We start from the raw sequence: 5,394 nt of genomic DNA, 5'->3' as shown, positions 1-5,394 counted from the left end.
GGTTTGCATTTTCTCTTTCTTTTTTAAAAGATATATTTTAGAGCTCTGGCTGGTGTAGCTCAGTGGATTGAGTACAGGCCTGTGAACCAGAGGATCGTGGTTCAATTCTCAGTCAGGGCATATTCCTGGGTTGCAGACTGGTTCCCTGCAGGCCAGTTCCCAGCAGGGGATGCACGAAAGGCAACCACACATTGATGTTTCTCTCCCTCTCTCCTTCCCCTCTAAAGATAAATAAATAAATTAAATCTTTAAAAGAATTTTTTAAATATATATTTTATTGATTATGCCATTACAGTTGTTTATTCCCCCCTTCATTCCCCTCCACCCTGCACAACCCCTCCCCCACCATTCCCCCCCTTTAGTTTATGACCATGTGTCTCAAGTTCTTTAGATTCTTTATTTCCCCTACTATTCTTTGCATTTTATTGTAAATTTAGTGTTTATATATATGAGCATATATATATAAATACATATATATTGATATACATTTATTTGTTTGTGTGTTTGTTCTCTTTGTATATGTATTTTGCACCCAGGATGTTAAAAGTATTTCTCCAGAACAGTTTTGCATTTATTTCTGCTTAAGCTACTTTCCTGTTATCTAGGCCACTGTTTGACATTAATTTCTTGTCATAGAATATGTGCCATTTACGTAGTATAACTTCCAAGACTGAGCTCATACTTGTCTTAAGCTTGGGGCTCTGATTTCTCATGGGATATACTCCACCATCCTTTGCCAAAGTTCTCAGCTGAGGCAATTTCTTTTCTTCCTTTTTATTGAATGTATTAGAGTGACACTGCTTAACACATCTCCACAGGTTTCTGGTGCACAATTTTATAGCACATCATCTGTACACTGTGCTGTACGTTCAGCAGCCCCAGTCAAGTCTCTATCCATCACCTTTATCCCTCCTACCCCCTCTTCCACCTCCTTGAACCCCCTCCCCCAGGCACTCACCACACTGCTGTACATATATCCATGAGGTTTCCTCTCTCTCTCCTTTAACAGATTTCATTTATTTGTTTCTAGAGAGAGGGGAAGGGAGGTCAAAGAAGAAGGAAAGAAACACTAATGTGAGAGAGACATCATTGAATGGCTGCTTTTTGTGCACTCCCTGACTACAGCCCAGGCATGTGCCCGGATCAGGAATGAACCTGGAAGGATAAAGGCAGCACTATTTGCTATTGTGATGCCATTTGCTGAGCAGGCCCATGACCTTGTTAAACATTACTGACATTCTACTTTTTTGAGCCTATGTCCCCAGGACCAGAAAACTACAGGAAAAGCAAGAGTAGTTGAGTGTGACTAACCGAGCCCCATAGCCAAAGCAAAATATTTATGACACTGGAGCAAACTGCGGCTTATGGAAAACCAACCAGAAACCTCTTGTGTTGCAGCATCCCCAACAGTTCAAGGGCCACACAACAGCAACACCCCACCCTTTTATAATCCAATTATAATGCAATAAAAACTCTAAGCCCCTATATTTTGCTTCTGGTGTATCTCTCCATACTTAAGCCCATTTCTACCCTTAGAGAGTGAATACAACTGCTTTCTGCATTTTCTTCTCTTTGTCACTTCTTTCACAGGCGGCATCTGGCGGCCTTTCATTTTGTGGAATGATGCCCAACCGACTGGGCCAATAGGTCAGGGCTTTTCTGTTTTCCTTTATTGCCAAAAATCCCTCTATACCCCCATTTGGGCTCTGCACCCCGACCCCTACAGCTGTCTATCTATAAATATGTCTCTCATTTCATTCATTAGATTCGACATGTGAGTAAAATCATGTAATACTTAATCTTTTTCTGACTGGCTTATTCTACTTAGCATAATGCTCTTTATGTCCATCTATGTTCTTGCAAAGGGTAAGATTTTCCTTTTTTATAGCTGAGTAGTATTCCATTATGAAAATTTATAAAGGAACTCAAAACACTAATTCAAAAGAATATACCGTTTTTGTTCATTGCAATAGCCAAGATTTGGAATTAACCTAAGAGGCAGTTTCATTAGTCCTTTTCTGGATTGTGGGTGAAAATTTTTTAGTTCCCTCTACCTATAGGATGCATGCCTTTGAGAGTCTGGGCCTACTGCAGAATATCAGTTCTAATGCCCTGTCTCAGGATGCCCAAGGCCACATCTCCTCTGTGCTCTCTGTGAGGGTGTAGAAGCCTCAATCCTTCACGCCCTAGGTCTACCTGAGTCAGATTCCCCACAGGCAGGGTATCCTCTGCTCTGTGCTTGCTGTGTTTAGCTTTAAACTCTGATATTTCTCTAGTCCTTACCTATTTTCCTCATTAAATTTGAAGCTGCTTACAGAGGTAATGTTTTGTGTGCTATAATTTATCTAACATTTTTAGGTATCTGAGCTAAGAAAGACCCTCATATCAGCTCAGTCTACTGTCTTGCTAAAAGCTGAAAATCTCGTGATCATCATTTCAGGTCAAAAAAGCATTTACCTGCAACACCAACTGAATAACTGAGAACCATTACTTAAATAAATCAGTAATTCTTAAAATGTAGAATGAGGACTACACAGAACTATGTATTTTTAGTAAAGTGATGGCTTTTGCTAAAAATGATGATTATGGTTATGGATGAATTGAACATCGAGTGCAGAAGGAATGATAATGTGGTTAAAGTCTGCACTTTAACACACTTCCCTGGGAGCTTTTAGCCAAATAGTTTTGGAGCCACAGGTTAAGTGTGCCTTATTGTTAAAACATTTTTACTATTGGGGTCTACTGGTCAAGACGGAGGCATAGGTAAACACGGCTCACTTCCTTGTACAAACACAGTAGAAGTTATAACTAAACTACAAAAACTGTTGCCCTGAATCATCAGAAAATCAAACTAGGTGGAACTCTGACAACCAAGGAATTTAAGAAATCATATTCATTCAGACAGGTAGGAGGGGCAGACATGCAGAGAAGCAGAGACATGGAAAAGGTGTTCCCCCACACACATGTAATGGATAAAAATTGGGAGAGATGTCTCATGAACAACAGATCCCAACCCCACACCAGACCACCTGGACCAGGGTTCTAGTGCCAGGAAGACAAATTCCCATAATTTTTGGCTGTGAAAACTGGTGGGGTTGGGGAAGCAGCAGGAACTGCAGGAGTGTCAGGTGTCTTCTCTTAAAGGGTTTGTAATAGATTTAGGACTTATGCAGACTCACTCCGTCTGGGGCGTAGCCCTGGAGCAGCAGCTTGAAGGGCACCAGTGACATTTGGGGACAAAACGAAGTATCTGGCATCAGGGTGAATGCTGGGGGACAGCTTCCTCCTGGATAAAACTCCAGAGGCCAGGAAGTGGCCGCTGCCTTTTTTCTGAGCCCTCCCCCACATGGAGCCACGGAGTGGTGTCATAGCTGAGACTCCATCAACCTGGTTCACATGGGTTGCCCCACCTGGTGATTATCTAAGGCTTCACCACATCCAGCTTACAGCGAACTTGTCTATATTATGTCATGCTACTAAGACAGGGAGTCAAAGCCTCTCTACCTAATATGTAGAAACAGACACAGGGAGGCTGCCAAAATGAGGAGACAAAGATATATGGACCAAATGAAAGAATGGAATAAACCTTCAGAAAAATAACTAAAAATGGAGGTAGCCAAGGAACTTACACACATGACCCATAAGACATGAACTAAGAGGGGAATTGCTGGAGGGAATTGGGAGTCCTGGGTGGAGTGGTGTAAAGAGGGGAAAACTGGGACCACTATAATAGCATAATCAATAAAATACATTAAAAATAAAAATGAAAAAATAGAAAATACACATTTTTACTATTTGACTTTCAAATTTTCATATTTTTCAGTTTATAGTATTATAATAATGAATAACCTTATTAATAATTTTTACCACAATTCCTTGCAACACATTATGAAAAGATAAAATGCTGATCAAAAGAGCATGTCTGGTTTAATTATTTTAACGTATATTTTCAACTTTAAGTATATTTAGTCAGTTTATAACATATAGGAGGAATAAAGGAGTATATGTTTTTATAAGCATTCTGAAATGATCAGCATGACTTTTATTTTTATATTTTATTTAAAATGATTGTATGTTACAGTTTTCAATGCTTTTCTCATAAATGGGATTGAATATTTTTCATATAATTTTTAAAACTCTTTAAATAGAAAGTGATTTTTTTCTCCATGTTTACTTTTTTTTCTCCTATGGAGTGTTATTCTCATAGAAGAGGAATTTAAATGTTGGAAGGAGAGGAATTTGCCACCCCAAAGTGAGTCTCTGGCATAAGAATTATTTTTAGGCTCATTATGTTTTAAAGAAATGCAGACGTGAGACAAAAGATCTGAAAACCAAGTAGAAATTAGTCTTTTGTGAGACGCATTTACATTTATAAGGGAAATCTCCATTTATAAGGGTCTTTCTCTCTCTCTACAAGGAGAAAAGGAATTTCTAAATCTCAACAAAGAAGAACTTAAATTTGATAGCTGTCTTACCCGTGTGTAAGGGTATATCACCTCCCTATGCTGGTTCCTCAGACCCGGGCATCTTCTTTTGTCTTTAGCCGGAGATGCTATTTAAGATGGGAGCTTCAGCTGCTTCAGAGACGTACTTAGTTTTCCTGGGTGTCTTCCAGGTGTACAGGAAGTCTCCATGTTAATAAGTGTCTGCTTTTTTAAAAAAAATTAATCTGTTTTTTATTACCAGGAGTAGGAGGATGGGGGGGTTTAAGTTGACAATCTAGGGAGTACAGATAAAATTATTTTTCTCCTCTACAGTTTTTAATTATTTTTATGTGATCCTATATTTATAGAATAAGTTTATGAACCATTTGTCTGTCATGGTTAACAAAAACTTCCCTCAGTTTTTGCTTCATCCTTCATGTATTTGTGGTATTTCACACTGCATAGCAATATGATTTCTATATAATTAAATATTTCATTGCATTTGTTTTTGTTTATATTTTAGAAAGAGCTTCCCCATTGAAAATCATATAAATATTTACCTGCATTTAATTTTGGTGCATTTATTCTTATTGTTTGAGTAAATTATTAAACCATTAACTCACCTTATGTTTTTCTTATTGTATGGCTTAATGAAAAAATAGTGTTATTTAATTTCCTATGACAGCTGGTAATCCTATGCAATTTTTAAAATAATCTAACCTTCTCCCTATTGGTTTGAATTTATCTTTATCAAATGATACATTCTTCCTGAAATCTATATTTTATAACATTTCCTGCCTTTTATTGTAGCTTTATTACTGTAAGAATATTATAACTATATAACTCTTACTATTCTTAGTGTGTTTCACCTATTTTTCTTTTCTTTAAACATTTTCTTTTGATCACATGTCCAGATGACTTCACATTCTTTGTGTCAAGTTCCAAAGTATAACCTTGGTGAATATTTGGT

This window comes from Artibeus jamaicensis, unplaced genomic scaffold (assembly GCF_021234435.1).
Source record: "Artibeus jamaicensis isolate MK-2021 breed Jamaican fruit bat unplaced genomic scaffold, CSHL_Jam_final contig_384, whole genome shotgun sequence".
NCBI lineage: Eukaryota > Metazoa > Chordata > Mammalia > Chiroptera > Phyllostomidae > Artibeus > Artibeus jamaicensis.
This window is presented reverse-complemented; position numbering follows the sequence as displayed.